Source organism: Leuresthes tenuis, unplaced genomic scaffold (genome assembly GCF_036924035.1).
Source record: "Leuresthes tenuis unplaced genomic scaffold, fLeuTen1.0.hap1 SCAF_34, whole genome shotgun sequence".
Lineage (NCBI taxonomy): Eukaryota > Metazoa > Chordata > Actinopteri > Atheriniformes > Atherinopsidae > Leuresthes > Leuresthes tenuis.
In genome coordinates, this window is record NW_027325388.1 from 1,105,918 (window position 1) to 1,124,416 (window position 18,499).

The 18,499-nt window shown below is 45.3% G+C and overlaps 3 non-coding genes and 2 pseudogenes across 3 annotated transcripts; 4 read left to right on the plus strand and 1 right to left on the minus strand.

Annotated features, from left to right (window-relative positions):
* The first annotated feature begins 553 nt into the window (after positions 1-553).
* LOC140285336 (U2 spliceosomal RNA) lies at positions 554-743 on the plus strand. Its single transcript, XR_011910427.1, has one exon. It is a non-coding gene; the product is annotated as a U2 spliceosomal RNA (small nuclear RNA).
* Positions 744-1,154: 411 nt separating this feature from the next.
* LOC140285279 (U5 spliceosomal RNA) lies at positions 1,155-1,268 on the plus strand. Its single transcript, XR_011910374.1, has one exon. It is a non-coding gene; the product is annotated as a U5 spliceosomal RNA (small nuclear RNA).
* A 275-nt stretch (positions 1,269-1,543) lies between these two features.
* LOC140285332 (U2 spliceosomal RNA) lies at positions 1,544-1,731 on the plus strand. The gene has a single exon (XR_011910424.1). It is a non-coding gene; the product is annotated as a U2 spliceosomal RNA (small nuclear RNA).
* A 2,517-nt stretch (positions 1,732-4,248) lies between these two features.
* LOC140285247 (U2 spliceosomal RNA) lies at positions 4,249-4,457 on the plus strand (annotated as a pseudogene).
* Positions 4,458-8,224: 3,767 nt separating this feature from the next.
* On the minus strand, positions 8,225-8,374 carry LOC140285252 (U2 spliceosomal RNA; annotated as a pseudogene).
* Between the last annotated feature and the right edge of the window lie 10,125 nt (positions 8,375-18,499).

Below are 18,499 nucleotides of genomic sequence, written 5' to 3' on the forward strand. Positions count from 1 at the left end.
ATACCCTTAGATCCTATTTCGGTGAATTTGACATCTGCCTTGTATGTAACAGATTAGCGGTTTAGCAGTTTTAATTTAGTTTGAGTGAAGGAATTCATTTTATAGCAAAATCCGAAATCGTGAAGAACTCATGAAAGTAAGCTTATTCTCGGATTCCTGAAACTTTAGATTTGCTCTTTCTTTTACTGCAAAGTACAACGTTGAGCAGCACTAATGAGTTGTTTCTATTTTTGGCAGGCTTTACCTTTGCGGATGAAGCCCTTTCTGTCTGTGCAAAAGAAATCTTGTTACTGTGCAGAGTGACTTCTCTGACTAGAGTCGCCTTACTTGTTGCGACTGTGCCGATGTTCGAAGCTGGAGTGCAAAGTTGTTGCTTGAATGGTGCTCGCTGGAGCGTGTGGTAGTGTAAAGTTATACCATTTAAAAGGGCTGAAGAGTGCTCAGTGCAGCGGGTGGGCGGAGGTGCAAAGTGACACTATGGCCATAAAAAGAACACCGCTACAAGTGCGCATTGTGCCAGGAAGGGCCCTCGGACGTGAACCAGTGGACAGTTATCGCTTCTCGGCCTTTTGGCTAAGATCAAGTGTAGTATCTGTTCTTATCAGTTTAATGTCTGATATGTCCTCTATGCGAGACTACATATTAAATGGATTTTTATCAATAGGAGTTGAAAAAGGAGCTTGCTCCGTTCACTCCAAGCATCGACCCGGTACTGCAGTGCCGCTGGGAACGGTGCGCTCTCCTCTGCTCTTGTGAAAAAGCAAACAGCGGTGCAGGATGGAAGTTTCAGGGAGCCTAAGATGAAACTTTCTTTTAATCTGCTGATAAAAGAGAGTGAATGCGAAGCAGACTTTAACACGGCTCTGGGAGCGAGCCGAGTGCGGGCTAACCGGGAGAATTGCTTGAAAGAAACGCGACACCGAATGAGCAGTCAGATCAAAGCCTCAATACGGTGTTCCCGTGTTGTTTGTGGCTGCCTTGTCTTTTGCACAGAGTAAAAGACAAGGCAGCCATCGAATAGGGCCCGATTGTTCCTACTTGGTCAGCCGAGGAGCAAGGGGGGGGAGCAAGCGTCTCAACCAAGCAAAGCTCACCATGGGGAAGGTGGCTATGCCAACTAGCCTGATGCCCTGCTCCCGCAGTGATGGATAATCATACACTGGTTTCTCTTCATAATGTACAAGTCTTTCGCCTTTTACTAAAGACTTCCGTGGAGAGCAGCACTAATGAATTGTTTCTATTTTTGGCAGGCTTTACCTTTGCGGGTGAAGCCCTTTCTGTCTGTGCAAAAGAAATCTTGTTACTGTGCAGAGTGACTTCTCTGAGTAGAGTCGCCTTACTTGTTGCGACTGTGCCGATGTTGCTTGAATGGTGCTCGCTGGAGCGTGCGGTAGTGTAAAGTTATACCATTTAAAAGGGTTGAAGAGTGCTCAGTGCAGCGGGTGGGCGGAGGTGCAAAGTGACACTATGGCCATAAAACGAACACCGCTACAATTGCGCATTGTGCCAGGAAGGGCCCTCGGACGTGAACCAGTGGACAGTTATCGCTTCTCGGCCTTTTGGCTAAGATCAAGTGTAGTATCTGTACTTATCAGTTTAATATGTGATATGTCTATGCAAGGACTACATATTAAATGGATTTTTATCAATAGGAGTTGAAAAAGGAGCTTGCTCCGTTCACTCCAAGCATCGACCCGGTACTGCAGTGCCGCTGGGAACGGTGCGCTCTCCTCTGCTCTTGTGAAAAAGCAAACAGCGGTGCAGGATGGAAGTTTCTTTAATCTGCTGAGAAAAGAGAGTGAATGCGAAGCAGACTTTAACACGGCTCTGGGAGCGAGCCGAGTGCGGGCTAACCAGGAGAATTGCTTGAAAGAAACGCGACACCGAATGAGCGGTCAGAACAAAGCCTCAATACGGTGTTCCTGTGGTGTTTTTATAAAATGCGGTGTAAAAAAAGGTGTGAATGCCCCATAGAAAACTAAAAGGTGGAGCGGAAGTGTTCGGCTGCAAGAAGGTGTGAATGTCCGACTATATTTGGTGAAAAGCAGGTGAAGCAAGGTCTGAATGCCCAACCTTACATCATCAAAAGCGAGATCAGAGGTTTTTGGCTGCAAGAAGGCCATAGTTTGCCAAAAGCGGGTAAGGTGCGAATGATCGGCTAAATATCAACAAAAGTGGGGGCGGAGGTCTTCGGATGCAAGTGGGTGTGAATATCCCACCATACAAGTATGGTGGAGAGGAAGCTGTGAATGGCCGACCATAGTTTGCAAAAAGCGGGTGAGAAAAGGTGCGAATGTCCAACCATACATGATCAAAACAGGGAGCGAATGGAAAGCTATAGGCCGATCACGTTGCTCTGTGTGGACTACAAAATTGTGGCTCGAGTCCTAGTTGGTCGTCTTCGGAAGGCTCTACCTCATGTAATCCATGAGGATCAGACGTGTGGGGTGGAGGGAAGGCTAATACAGTGGAATCTGGGATTGGTGAGGGACTGTATTCATTGGGTGGAGGAGCGGGGGATCAATATGAGTTTGGTGGGGTTAGATATAGAGAAAGCGTTTGACAGGGTGAACCACAGGTTTCTTTTTGCAGTTTTGGAGAGGATGGGATTTGGGCCCCGTTTTATAGAGTGGTTGGAGATCATGTACAAGGGGGTGGGGAGCAGAGTTATGGTGAACGGGCACTTGGGTACAGTGGTGGCACAGAGAACTGGGGTGAGGCAGGGATGCCCACTCTCCCCGCTGCTCTTTGTGGCTTACATGGAGCCGCTGGGTTCGGTGGTGCGGGGGGACCCGGGTGTGGTGGGTCTGCACCTTCCTGGAGCAGGTCCGGACAAGTTGACAGTGATGCAGTATGCGGATGACATGACCTTTTTTTTGACAACAGAGAGGTCGGTCACACGGCTGTTGAAAGTGGTGGAGAGTTTTTCAATAGTGTCGGGGGCCAAGGTGAACTTAGGGAAGTCCACCATTAAGTTTTTTGGACCATGGGCTGGTAGGGTGGGAGGCCTAGCTGGTCTGCCCCAGTGCCAGGGCCCAGTGAGAGTCCTGGGGGTAGAGTTTCAGGGAGAAGGGAGTGCAGCATTAAATTGGGGAAGGCGTCTGGCTGCAGCCCGTTCGCGGATGGGGCTGTGGAAATCCCGGCAACTTTCCTTAAGTGGTAGAGTGCTGGTTTTGAAGGCTGATATTTTGCCATTTTTGGTATACCTAGCGTATGTTTTTCCTTTACCTCCTCAATTTTGGAGAAGTTTCATGAGAGATGTTTTTTCCTTTGTATGGGGGGGGTATGAATATGTGAGAAGGGAGTGGATGTACCAGGAAGTTCGGATGGGAGGGAGGGGTGTGCCGGACATCCCACTTAAGTTGGATGTGGTTTTCTTTTCCTTTTTGTGCAGGTCTGTGCAACAGACAAGTGGCCATCATTTTCAGGCACTTTTGCTGTTTTGGTTGTCATTCCCCTTCAGGAGATTGGTGTCCTGGGACAATAGAAGGCCAAAGGGGGATGTCTTACCCCCGTATTATAGGCAGGTGGTATGCTGGGGGAAAAAGCACCCAGAGTGTCAGGAGGGGGACCTGTGCTTCAGTCACCGGCGCCTGTACAGGGCTCTGGTGGAAAAAAGGGGGCTGGTGGGGGTGTATGGGGTGGGGCAACAAGGGTGGGTTTTCACACAGCAGAAAGGTCTCACAAACAGGGCGAGGGATATAAATTGGCTCGCCTTACACAGGAGGTTGCCAGTCAGGGAAGTTTTAAATAGACACGGGTTGACACGGGGGAGTTTGTGCCCAAGGGAGGGGTGTGGGGCTGATGAGACAATTGAGCATGTGTTTTGGGAATGTGGGTTTGCAACATAAGTGTGGGTTGAGTTGGTTCTTTTTTTTCCAAGATTGGGGTCTTTAAAGTATGACATGATAATGCTGGGCTTGGGTTTAAGGGGGAAAGGTAGGGAGGGTTTTCTGTTATGGTTGGTTCTGTCTATGGGAAAGGTGGCGCTGTGGGATGCAAGGACGGCGTTGATTAAAAACAATGTGGACTGGCAGGTGGGAAGGGTGGTGGCAAGGGTGAGGGCAGAGATTGGATGCATGAGAAGAATGGAGGAGGAAAAGTACGGGTATCACGCTGCAAGAGAGCGATGGAAGACTTTATTTTCATGAGCGGCGAGTGTTTCTTTGTGGTTGTTTCTTATGTTTGTATGGTTTTTGTGTCGGACATGTAAAGCATTACTTTGACTGTTTTGTCATGTTGTTCTAAATGTTTCTTGGAAGTTTTGTAATAAAAAAAAAAAAAAAAAAAAAAAAAAAAAAAAAAAATCTGTACTTATCAGTTTAATATGTGATATGTCTATGCAAGGACTACATATTAAATGGATTTTTATCAATAGGAGTTGAAAAAGGAGCTTGCTCCGTTCACTCCAAGCATCGACCCGGTACTGCAGTGCCGCTGGGAACGGTGCGCTCTCCTCTGCTCTTGTGAAAAAGCAAACAGCGGTGCAGGATGGAAGTTTCTTTAATCTGCTGAGAAAAGAGAGTGAATGCGAAGCAGACTTTAACACGGCTCTGGGAGCGAGCCGAGTGCGGGCTAACCAGGAGAAGTGGTTTAGAATTTCCAACCATTATCTATAAAATGCGGTGAAAAAAAAGGTGTGATAGAACACTAAAAGGTGGAGCGGAAGTGTTCGGCTGCAAGAGGGTGTGAATGTCCGACTATATTTAGTGAAAAGCAGGTGAAGCAAGGTCTGCATGCCCAACCTTACATCATGAAAAGCGAGATCAGAGGTGTTTGGCTGAGAGAAGGCCACAGTTTGCGATGCAATAATTAAAGGCCTCATGCCAGATGTCGCCACTGAAGTAAAGAACATTTACGTGGGATGGTATGAGGGTCCTCGTTTGGCTGACGTTCGCCGATATGCTCGCCATGCTCAGAACCAAGTTGAGACGCGTAAGACAACCAAAAGGGACAAGTGTGAAAAGGAGCTGCATTTGGCAGCCATGACCATGTATTACGCAGTTGGTGTAAACAGAGCACGAGGCCGAAGTCGAAGACGTGGACGTGTGAGAGAGGAGGTCGAAATGGGCCACGCCAGAGCTATGATCCGAATATTTGTTTTTACTGTGGCCAGACTGGACACTGGAAGAAGGACTGTCCACAGCTGAAAAGTGATGAAATTTGGCCAAAGGCTGACTGAGGGTGGGAGGCAGGTTCTGGACGTCACGCGGCAGCGGAGCCTCCACTAATGGGTGATAGCACAAACACACTCACACATTTTTCCTGCTCTGTGTAGTGAAGAAACGCTTGCCGACTGTGATTCACGTAGTAAAGTTTTGCATGCTATTTCCGTCCTAGAGCAAAGATATTTCTCTCAGAATATAGGAACTTATGTTCATCAGTAGTGACGTCAGGGGAGTTTGATTGTCCTCCAAAGTTAAGTGGAAACCACGTTTACTCTATGTCTGCATCAGGCCAGGTTGTGAAGGAGAAAATGACATCGCCCATTGCGTGTGTCACTCCCGATGGGCTCTCCTTCAAACACTCATTTTTGTTATCAGAGTTGTGTCCCATTAACCTAATGGGCTGTGATCTCATGTGTAAATTAGGCATTATTTTAACTTCTACACCAGAGGGTATTAACGTTATGTTACAGCCTGACAAAGTTTTCACAGCAGTGCAGTTTGATTCATCTGCACTTACATATGCTTATGAGTGGAAACTTCCCAGCTCTCCTTTTTCACAACAACTAGTGGAAGAAGCAAAAGCGTTAGTTTCACCCCTTTCTGATTTCATGCAACCTGCTGATTTGCACTGCACATCACACATTTCTTTGGGGCCTGACAATGACTATGAGAAGAAGTGAAAAAATATGTGCGCCTACTTTATTGGCTGTGTCGCTCACTCCAGAGCAATTCGATTTTTTTAATGTTTGTGGTACTCGCCCTCACATTTCCTTGGCCAAACCTACACACTGGCATTGACAAGGTGTGGGAGAGTTTGTTGCTACATGTCAGAAAGAAACGGATTGGACCGTTTCACCTGCTGATCCAAATTTGATGTTTTCTGAACGATTGTCAGCATACAAAAAAATATTTTTGAGTACAATGCATTGTCAAAGAACTGTGGAATTAATTCCTACCACAGAATCACATTTTGAAGCATGTTTTTAATCTGAAAAAGATTTGTCTTCGATACCCATGTTGGCTGAAGTGCCCAATGATCTTTGGGCGAAGAGCAAATATGATGTGGGGTTGTTTATTGTTGAAACTAGATTAGAAGTAGATAAATATGAAGGACAAAGCAGTTTGAACTTGGTTTGAGAGAAGGAATTAATTTTATTGCAAAATCCGAATTCATGCATAACTCGTCAAATAGATAGTGATGTGTCGTTCGTGAGCGATTCGTTCGACATGAACAAATTTTTTATATGACTCGGGAGTAACGAGTTGTCTCAGTGAGTGATTCGTTCATTTTCATGCAGTACCCTTCCTCACCACATGGCAGGCGGCAGCTTCATAAGCTCAGTCAGCAGGACAGGAAACAGTATTGATTCGTTCATGACTCAACTCCTCGACTGACAGGTCCTCGCACAGGAAACAGTATTGATTAGTTTACGACTCAACTCCTTGGGTCTTCGTTCATTTGTCACGTTTTAAATTCTACGTTTCATTTGACAGGCTGAAGAGCAGTAGGCACAACAGTTCGTTCACAAACCGGATCATTAATCTCATAGACTATTCTACCATCAACAACTTGGAAACCACAATCGACTCTCTAGATGCAGAAAAAGCATTTAATGGAGTGAACTGGAAATTTTTTTACAAACTATGCTCGGACATTCAAACCTTCTTGTAACCGAACACATCCAGTCCTGCTTTTGATGATGTATGGTTGGGCATTCGCACCTTTTTTTTTACCCATTTTTGAGGAATTATGGGTGGACATTCACACCTTCTTGAAGCTGAACACCTCCTCTCCCACTTATGATCATGTGCGGTTGGATATTCGAACATTTTTTTTCATGTTTTCTAGCAATTATTGATGGACATTCAGACCTTCTTGCAGCTGAACACCTCCGCTCCCGCTTTTGATGGTGTATAGTCGGGCTTCCGAGCCTTTTCTTCCCCGGTTTTTACAAATTATGGTTGGACATTTAGACCTTCTTGCAGCCGAAAACCTCCGTTCCCTCTTTTGATCATACATTGTCCGGCATTCGCACCTTTTCTTACCCGCTTTTTACAAACCATGGTCGGACATTCACACCTTCTTACAGCCAAACAACTCCGCTCCCGCTATTGATTGTGTACAGTCGGGTATTTTAACCTTTTCTTACCCGCTTTTTACCAATTATGGTCGGACATTCACACCTTCTTACAGCGGAACACCTCCGCTCCCTGTTTTGATAATTTATGGTCTGGCAATACTACCTTTTCTTACCCGTTTTTGAGTAATTATGGCTGGACATTCACAGCTTCTTGTAGCCGAACACATCCACTCCTGCTTTTGATGATGTATGGTATGGCATTCGAACCTACTTGTTGCCCGCTTTTCATTAATTATGGGTGGACATTCACACCTTGTCGCAGCCAAACACCTCCGCTCCCTGTTTTGATCATGTATGGTTGGACATTCGCACCTTTTCTCACCCGCTTTTTGCAAACTATGGTCGGCCATTCACAGCTTCCTCTCCACCATACTTGTATGGTGGGATATTCACACCCACTTGCATCCGAAGACCTCCGCCCCCACTTTTATTTATATTTTACTTCACTTTTACTTGATATTTAGTCGGTCATTCGCACCTTACCCGCTTTTGGCAAACTATGGCCTTCTTGCAGCCAAAAACCTCTGATCTCGCTTTTGATGATGTAAGGTTGGGCATTCAGACCTTGCTTCACCTGCTTTTCACCAAATATAGTCGGACATTCACACCTTCTTGCAGCCGAACACTTCCGCTCCACCTTTTAGTTTTCTCTGGGGCATTCACACCTTTATTTTCACTGCATTTTATAAAAACACCACAGGAACACCGTATTGAGGCTTTGTTCTGACCGCTCATTCGGTGTCGCATTTCTTTCAAGCAATTCTCCTGGTTAGCCCGCACTCGGCTCGCTCCCAGAGCCGTGTTAAAGTGTACTTCGCATTCACTCTCTTTTCTCAGCAGACTAAAAGAAAGTTTCATCTTGGGGTCCCTGAAACTTCCATCCTGCACCGCTGTTTGCTTTTTCACAAGAGCAGAGGAGAGCGCACCGTTCCCAGCGGCACTGCAGTACCGGGTCGATGCTTGGAGTGAACGGAGCAAGCTCCTTTTTCAACTCCTATTGATACAAATCCATTTAATATGTGGTCCTTGCATAGACATATCACAACTTGGTTTGAGTGAAGGAATTAATTTTATATCAAAATCCGGAATTGTGTAGAACTCGTGAAACGACGCTTATTCTCTGATTCCTGAAAAGGTTTAGTGTTGTTCTCTCCTATCCTGCAAAGTACAACGTTCTTTTTTGTTTAAAGCTATTTGGACATGGATAAATATGAAGGACAAAGAAGTTTTAACTTAGTTTGAGTGAAGGAATTCATTTTATATCAAAATCCGAAATTGTGTAGAACTCGTAAAAATAAGCTTATTCTCGGATTCCTAAAGGTTTAGTGTTGTTGTTTCCTATCCTGCAAAGTACAACGTTCTTTTTTGTTCAAAGCTATTTAGACATGGATAAATATGAAGGAAAATGCAGTTTTAACTTGGTTTGAGTGAAGGAATTCATTTTATATCAAAATCCGGAATTGTGCATTATGGCAGCAGAATTGTAGTCTGAATACCTTTATGCCAAACAGATTTGCTTTGCCAAGGGAAGTTTTATAATTGTTTATTGTTTATGTTTACAATATATAAACTAGCAGAATAATTAATTCATCCTCCTGGTCCCTCCCACCCCGGAGAGGGCAGCCAGAGACTGGCTGCAATAGGCATCCCCGCTACCTGGGACCCAACACAGGGCAGGAGGGCCTGATGTCCACCAGGCTCGGGGCCTGCAGTCACCATATTCCGGGAGCTACTGTACCCCCAGAAGGAACCCATCCCGCCCCACCCCACTCAACCCAACCCCACCCCAGAGGACCTCTACAAAAACAAACAAACAACAACAAAAATCAAACAAACAAACAAACAAATCACCCGGTTACACCAGTCGCAGCAGCCCGGGCCTGAGACCCACCATCACCCAGGCCCCCCCAGGCCCCCCCCAACAGGGGAAAAGCACACCCCCATACAGACCCCCTCCTCCTCACCGCACGCCCCAACACCCTAAAAAAAACAACCACCTGCGGACACCTTGGAGTTCCCAGAGCAACAAGGCCGGCACCAGGACCTGCACCAACCCACGCATACTGTGGCATGTCCAGGGCAACCCAGACCCCCCAGGCACAGGCAGGGCCCCGCCCCGGGCACAAGGCAGCGGCAAGCCACCAGGTCCAGGCCCAGCTCCACCACCCACGCCAGAGCGGCCCCGTCACCCGGTACAGAGCCAGCAGCCACCACCCCAAGGCCCCTAAGGGACCCCGCCCCACACCGCAAGACAGCCCCACCCGCAAGCCCCCAAAACTGCCCTCCAAGCCCGACACACAGTCCCCCCCAGCAATGACCAACCCGGTCCCCACGACCCGAGAGACCACCAGACGCCCGAAGCCACACAGCCCCCCCCCAGCACACACCCAACCGCCCAGAGCGACGGGACATCAACCCACCACCAACACTATGTGATCAAGCTAATCAGAGGGGACCAGAGAGAATTAAATTCAGCCAATTGATGTTTTGAGGAAGCAGACATTGTTTCCATGCTAATATAATCTAAAAGAAAATTTCTAAACTGGTTAATACACAGATTGTTCTTCGCTTTCCAGTTCATGAGAATAGTTTTCTTTGCTATACATAACACTGTGAGGATCATGTGTGCTAAGCTAAATTCCACGTTGATGTTGTCTAAGTCACCCAGTATGCACAGTGTGGGGCATGCAGGAATGCTACACTTTAGCCATGTTGATAGGTCCGCACAGACTTCAAGCCAGAACTTCTGGACAGGCGCACAAAACCACAAAGCGTGTGCATAATCATCAGGTGTGTTATCTGTGCAATGTGAGCAGATGTTTGAGTGTGTTAGACCCATCCTGAACATCCTTTGTCCGGTATAGTGTGTTCTATGAAGAATTTTGTATTGTATGAGCTGTAAATTAGGATTTCGAGTCATTCTGAAGGTGTTCAAACATATTTGTGGCCAGAAGCTATGACTAGAACTGATGGATAAATCTGCCTCCCATTTTGAGGACGGTAGAGACATTGTGTCATCTATCTTAGACAATAATTTATATATTTTTGATAGTAGTTTTGGGGTGCAGATGCTTAGAAATTCTGCTACCCTAATCGGGAGTTGTAAGTCTGGTTGGTGGAGGATATATTTCTTTGTTATTATAGACTTAAGTTGTTGATATTCTAGGAATTTATTGCTGCCTATCTCATGTTGTGATATGAGCTCATCAAATGAAATAAAATGTCCATTTTGGATTATATGTTCCAGATGTTTGATTCCTTTGATCTTCCACAGAGTAAAGTTTAGCATTTTTTTGTTTTGCAGGATGTCAGGATTGTTCCAGATGGGTGTAAGCTTACACGGGACAAGTGAAGACTTTGTTATTTTAAGAAATTCCCACCAGGCTGTCAGAGAGGTGCTGATGTTAATGCTTTTGAAACATTTGTGATTTTTCACTATTTGACTAATAAGTGGCAGGTCAGAGATTTCCAGATTATCACACAATGCTTGTTCTATACTTATCCATGTTCATCTATTGGGCTAGGTTTAAACCATTTTGATATATACTGTAACCTATTGGCTAAGGAATAGTGCTGAAAATTAGGTAAATCTAATCCACCCTGTCCTTGGTCTTCTGTAGGGTTTTTAAACTAATACGTGGTGGTTTGTTTTTCCACAGAAATTTAGAGATGCATGAATCTAGTGACTTAAACCAAGTAGCAGGTGGTTTTATGGGGATCATTGAGAAAAGATAGTTAACTTTTGGTAGTATCATCATTTTAATGGTTGTAACTCTCCCGATAAGTGATATAGGTAAGGACTTCCAACGAGAGAGATCGTCCTTTACTGTCTTTAATAATTCCACATTGAGGCGGCCTGTTGCCACTGCGGGTTCTTTCAGAGAGACTCAGAGACAGAGGACGGTTCAACGTATAGTTTATTTAACCCTTTTTCATGAATGTGGAGTCGTTCGCAGGCCTTCCCTCCCGGTTCGTGCTGCCGACTCCACTTCAATCCTCCTTACAGCTCTGAGTTTTTTAAAGAGGAGAGTGATTAGACAAGTGACTGCCGGTGTACTAATCACTCACCTAGTCCTGCTCCCCAGAGCTCTCTCCACAGCTCTCTCCTGCAGCTGATGCACCACGCCCCCTCCACATACCTCCACCGCCTGACCTTGCGGTCCGGCCTAACCCCCCCCCCCCCCCCACACACACACACACCTCGCCATGCGAGCTGTAAAGGAAGTCGGCCACAGCCATCTGTGCCCCCGGCCTATGGACCACTTTGAATTTAAAAGGCTGTAGTGCCAGATACCAGCAGGTGATCCGTGCATTGACATTTTTCATTCGGTGGAGCCACTGGAGGGGAGCAAGGTCCGAGCAAAGGGTGAATGGGCGCCCCAGCAAGTAATACCGCAGAGCGCCGACCACGCACCGGATGGCCAGGCACTCCCTCTCCACCGTGTTGTATCTGGTCTCCCTCTCGGATAGTTTCTGGCTGATGTAAAGCACTGGGTGGTCAACGCCCCGCACCTGCTGGGACAGAACAGCCCCCAACCCCCTTCCCGATGCATCAGTCTGCAGGACAAATGGGAGAGAGGAGTTAGGTGTGTGGAGAAGAGGCTCCCCACAGAGGGTCTGCTTTACCCTCTCAAGTGACACCTGGCACTGCTTCGTCCACCGGACCGGATCAGAGGCACCTTTTCGGGTAAGGTTGGTCAAAGGGCTGGTCAGCTCCGCGAAGTTGGGAATAAATCGCCGGTAATATCCGGCCAGCCCCAAAAACCGCCTCACCTCTTTCTTGGTCTTAGGTTTTGGGCAGGCTGCAATCGCTGCTGTCTTGTCTACCTGTGGACGCACCTGTCCGCCGCCCAAGTGGTACCCCAGATACCGTACCTCCCTCCATCCAACTGCACACTTCTTTGGGTTGGCCGTGAGCCCCGTGACTCCAGCACTGCCGCCATCTGCTGAACATGCTCCGCCCAGCTGTTGCTATGGATGATGACGTGATCCAGGTAAGCGGCAGCATACGCAGGAACTTACATCATGAAAAGCGAGATCAGAGGTGTTTGGCTGAGAGAAGGCCACAGTTTGCGATGCAATAATTAAAGGCCTCATGCCAGATGTCGCCACTGAAGTAAAGAACATTTACGTGGGATGGTGTGAGGGTCCTCGTTTGGCTGACGTTCGCCGATATGCTCGCCATGCTCATAACCAAGTTGAGACGCGTAAGACAACCAAAAGGGACAAGTGTGAAAAGGAGCTGCATTTGGCAGCCATGACCATGTATTACGCAGTGTGTGTAAACAGAGGACGAGGCCGAAGTCGAAGACGTGGACGTGTGGGAGAGGAGGTCGAAATGGGCCACGCCAGAGCTATGATCCGAATATTTGTTTTTACTGTGGCCAGACTGGACACTGGAAGAAGGACTGTCCACAGCTGAAAAGTGATGAAATTGGGCAAAAGGCTGACTGAGGGTGGGAGGCAGGTTCTGGACGTCACGCGGCAGCGGAGCCTCCACTAATGGGTGATAGCACAAACACACTCACACATTTTTCCTGCTCTGTGTAGTGAAGAAACGCTTGCCGACTGTGATTCACGTAGTAAAGTTTTGCATGCTATTTCCGTCCTAGAGCAAAGATATTTCTCTCAGAATATAGGAAATTATGTTCATCAGTAGTGACGTCAGGGGAGTTTGATTGTCCTCCAAAGTTAAGTGGAAACCACGTTTACTCTATGTCTGCATCAGGCCAGGTTGTGAAGGAGAAAATGACAATGCCCATTGCGTGTTGTCACTCCCGATGAGCTCTCCTTCAAACACTCATTTTTGTTATCAGAGTTGTGTCCCATTAACCTGATGGGCTGTGATCTCATGTGTAAATTAGGCATTATTTTAACTTCTACACCAGAGGGTGTTAAGGTTATGTTACAGTCTGACAAAGTTTTCACAGCAGTGCAGTTTGATTCATCGGCACTTACATATGCTTATGAGTGGAAACTTCCCAGCTCTCCTTTTTCACAACAACTAGTGGAAGAAGCAAAAGCGTTAGTTTCACCCCTTTCTGATTTCATGCAACCTACTGATTTGCACTGCACATCACACATTTCTTTGGGGCCTGACAATGACTATGAGAAGAAGTGAAAAAATATGTGCGCCTACTTTATTGGCTGTGTCGCTCACTCCAGAGCACTTCGATTTTTTTAATGTTTGTGGTACTCGCCCTCACATTTCCTTGGCCAAACGTACACACTGGCAGTGACAAGGTGTGGGAGAGTTTGTTGCTACATGTCAGAGAGAAATGGAGTGGACCGTTTCACCTGCTGATCCAAATTTGATGTTTTCTGAACGATTGTCAGCGTACAAAAAAACATTTTTGAGTACAATGCATTCTCAAAGAACTGTGGACTTAATTCCTACCACAGAATCACATTTTGAAGCATGTTTTTTATCTGAAACAGATTTGTCTTCGATACCCATGTTGGCTGAAGTGCCCAATGATCTTTGGGCTAAGAGCAAATATGATGTGGGGTTGATAAAAGGCTGTGAACCAGTAATTGTCACCCCTAAATCAGACTTTTGTCCATGTAAAAAACAATACCCTTTTAAGCCTGAAGCAATTAAAGGGATTAAACCTGTTTTTCAATCTTTTCAGAAAACAGGCGTTATTGTTCCTTTTGAAAATTCACCTGTGCTTACTCCATTGTTTCCTGTTAAAAAGATTAAAGATGCTGGCCAGCCAGATGAATGGCGTTTTGTACAGGACCTCCAAGCGGTGAATGCTGCAGTTCAGCCACATGCTCCTACTGTGCCCAACCCACACACTATTTTGTCTCAAATTACATCAGATGCACAGTTTTTCTCAGTGGTTGACTTGTCGCCAGTGCACCCTGATAGCCCATTTTGGTTTGCTTTTTAGTTTGAAGGGAGATCTTGGACTTTTACCCGGTTATGCCAGGGGTACTGTGAAAGTCCCACTATTTACAATGCTGCCCTCAAAGCTAGTCTGGATTAACTTCAATCAACCACAGGCTCCGCTCTTTTGCAGTATGTGGATGACATCCTTTTATGTAGTCCATCTAAACAACAGTGTGAAAAAGACAGTGAATCTGTTGAAACATCTTCCTTCTTATGGCCATAAAGCCAGCCTTTCTAATTTACAGTTTGTACAGGACGAAGTCACCTTTTTGGGTCATGTGATTTCTAAGGATGGGCGCTCACTTTCTCCTAAACGTGTTGCTGCAGTTCAGATCATTCCTAAACCGGTTACTAAAAAACAGCTTATGTCATTCTTAGGTATAACATCTTACTGCAGGAACTTTATTCCTAACTACTCTTTTCTCGAAGCTCTCTTAGGTGCTCTTATCCATGGTAAAGGCCTCCAGTCAGCTGATCGTGTTCCATGGACTCCTGAGGCTGAATCAGCCTTTAGTCAGCTTAAGCTGGCTCTTCAAACAGCACCAACACTTGGCATTCCAGATCCTCATAAACCTTTCATACAGGCAGTTGATGAGAAGCATGGTTGTATGACATCTGTTCTTATGCAGGAACATGGGGCAGGCAAAGGCCAGTGGCTCATTTCTCAGCAAAACTGGACTCTGTGGCTGCAGGCCTGCCTGGTTGTCTTCGTGCTGTTGCAGCTGCAGAGAAAGCTGTCCTGGCCTCCCAAGATATTGTGGGCTACGCTAATTTGACTGTTTTGGTTCCTCATGCTGTTGCCATTATTCTTCTCGAGCAGAAAACTTCACATCTTTCAACTGCTCGTTGGCTCAGATACACCTCTGTGATATGCCAAATGTCACTGTTAAACGTTGTACTGTTCTGAATCCTGCTACTTTGCTTCCAACTCCTGAGGATGGGGAGCCTCATGACTGTGAAGCTGTTTTGGAACAAGTTTGTACACCCCGACCTGATCTTTTAGAGACTCCTCTTCCAAACTCTGACATGATTCTTTTTGTAGATGGATCAGCTTTGCGTGATCCAGCCACAGGTACTAACTGTGTTTGGTTTGCAGTATGTTCTTCACATGACACTTTGTTGTCTGGTTCTCTTCCTAAACATTTCTCTGCTCAAACTACTGAGCTTATTGCACTTACTGAAGCTTGTAAGTTGGCAGCTGGTAAGTCACTATTTACACAGATTCCAGATATGCTTTTGGTGTTGTTCATGACTTTGGTGCGCTGTGGAAACACAGGCATTTCCTTAAATCAGATGGTAAAACTATTCTGAACTCCAAGCAGGTTTCTGATCTTCTTGATGCGATCCTTTTGCCTACAGCAATCTCGGTCTGTAAGTGTGCGGCTCACACTAACTCAGACGATCCTGTTGCTTGTGGCAATGCCAGAGCTGATGCTGCAGCTAAGCAAGCAGCTAAATCTTTTCCTGTTTTCGCTTCCCTCTCTTTGCAGGCAGAAGACTCCCTCACAGATCTCCATGCTTTGCAAACTTTTGCCTCTGCAGATGAAATTTGGTCACACTTAGCATACTGACTGTCAGTGTAAACGTTAACAACCTTTTTGTTATTTAATTTACAAGCTTCAGTTAAAGCTACCAATTCGACCGCTTGAACAGAGTAATTTTTTGGTAGTGGTTGTTTTAAGAAAACTTCAGTTTTTGTTACTACTGTAAATCCTGTAGCATTTGTGCCATCAGGGTTTTTTGCTTGACCTGTTGAATAAATATAGTTATTTCTGCATTTTCATAACGTATATCAGTTAAGTCTGGCCTGGGTAAAACACTGATGGTTATTTCTGACATGCAATCATGAGGCTTTCCATCTGTGGGGTAGGTAGCAGTGTGGATGGATTAAGTGTAGCACATCTCTCGACAACAAGGTGTGGCTGTGAAAGAAGAACTGTTATGTAGGAGAGATGTCTGGTAAAGATATTTTGTTAAGTAACCATATCACAGCCACTGCATGAGGTACCTTAAGTGTTAATGGGTGAAATAACACCATTATTGTTGATGCCTGCACTGCCAATGGCTTCTGGCCATTGATTCAAAAGTACGATCTCGTCCCTTTTTCCCCCTTTCAGTGGACACTGGCCCCTAATTACCGCAATTCAGCAGGGGGTCTTTCATTAGGAGTACTGGACTCCCCCGTGCACGGTTTCAGCTCCGACCCTGGACAGCGGAAAAAACGTTGAGATCTGGTTTGAGGACCCAATTGTTGAGAAAAGTCTCTCAATGAGACTCAGAGTTGCTGGAGTCAGTTAATGCAAAGGTTTAATCTTGCAGCAAGTTCAAGAATGTGTGTGTGTATGGGTGTATGTGTGCGAACGTGTGTGAGTTTGTGAGAGTTTAAAGAACCTGTTATCCACAGGCAGGTCTTAACTAGTATGGCACGGGTCCAGCCTGTCTCATCTTTTTTGGAAGGTCCAGCGCTCGGCCGTAACCCTTCTGTCTGTTTGGACTCTCACATACATTCGGTTAATCATAGAAAAACGAGAACAAAACTTTTTAGCCCCTTAAATTCATAAAACAGACATGGTGCAGTTATTTCCATTCTAGAAAATAAGAGTAATCACCACCATTTCTATAAATTCTGGATATTCTAACAATCTGAATCTTTTTTAAATGTTCGATGAAGCCCTTTGCTGTTCTGTTTAGAGACTCAGCTGATCATAAACCAAGTTTTGCTCTTGAACCAAGCTTCTAAACTCTTCACCTTTTTCATTTCTCAGTTAGTATTCACTTTAAAACTGATTAAAAGAAAAATTAAATGAATGCCTATCAACAAATGTGGGATCTAAACTCTAGTGCTTCCTCTAAAATAATTTCCTTTCTCAATTCAGAAATGTGTGTGTTTAAGTCACAACTCCCGTGACACCAAAACGGCTTTCTTTTCTCTCTTTTCTCTACACTCTGCACTGTGAGCACACACACCAAATCAGAAAGGCTTTTTTCTCTCTTTTCTACATTATGGACTGTGGGGACACAAAACCGCTCTCTCTTTTTTTTTTTTTGATTGTGTGCCAGGGCGTTGTCTCACGTATTTGATTATGCTTAAGATACGAATGGGTTTATCAGTCACATCAGAATCCATACATACTGATCCTCCCATAATAAAATGGTCGGATCTTATCAAACACACTTTGTTTCTTGTGACAAGTCAGCGAAACAGCGTATACACGTCAAGACACTGAATCAAGTTTGCCACAAGAACTCATAAGTTTGGCAGTATTGCTCTGCCGTCAGCAATCATACACCCATTTTATTTTCATGAGACATGTGCAGGCACCTGTTCATCTACTGTTCTATCACTATGAATTAGTTTATCTATTATCAATAAGGATACTTCTACAACTACTATCAAAGATGTCCGGACTTCTTATGTTGTCAGTTGCCATATATGAATAAGTGGGTTGCTACTGAAAAGCATTAAGCATGTCACACAGCCCAAACATATAACATTTCAGGACACACCACACAGTTAACAACCACAGTGAAGCGTGTCAAAGCCCAAACATGTAACATTCAACAGGACACTTACACAACATATTCAAATCAAACAGTCAGACAACATACAAGAACATATACCCCAGCCGGCATTGCTCCCTGCCTATTTTCCTACAACTCACTATGTGTGCGCACACCTTTATTCACAAACTCTTCAACTTATACTCTTTTACCGAAGCTGCTACAGCTCGATTGGCCAAATACCCTTAGATCCTATTTCGGTGAATTTGACATCTGCCTTGCATTTAACAGATTAGCGGTTTAGCAGTTTTAATTTAGTTTGAGTGAAAGAATTCATTTTATAGCAAAATCCAAAATCGTGAAGAAGAAAGAAGAAAGTAAGCTTATTCTCGGATTCCTGAAACTTTAGATTTGCTCTTTCTTTTACTGCAAAGTACAACGTTGAGCAGCACTAATGAGTTGTTTCTATTTTTGGCAGGCTTTACCTTTGTGGATGAAGCCCTTTCTGTCTGTGCAAAAGAAATCTTGTTACTGTGCAGAGTGACTTCTCTGAGTAGAGTCGCCTTACTTGTTGCGACTGTGCCGATGTTCAAAGCTGGAGTGCAAAGTTGTTGCTTGAATGGTGCTCGCTGGAGCATGCGGTAGTGTAAAGTTATACCATTTAAAAGGGTTGAAGAGTGCTCAGTGCAGCGGGTGGGTGGAGGTGCAAAGTGACACTATGGCCATAAAAACAACACCGCTACAAGTGCGCATTGTGCCAGGAAGGGCCCTCGGACGTGAACCAGTGGACAGAT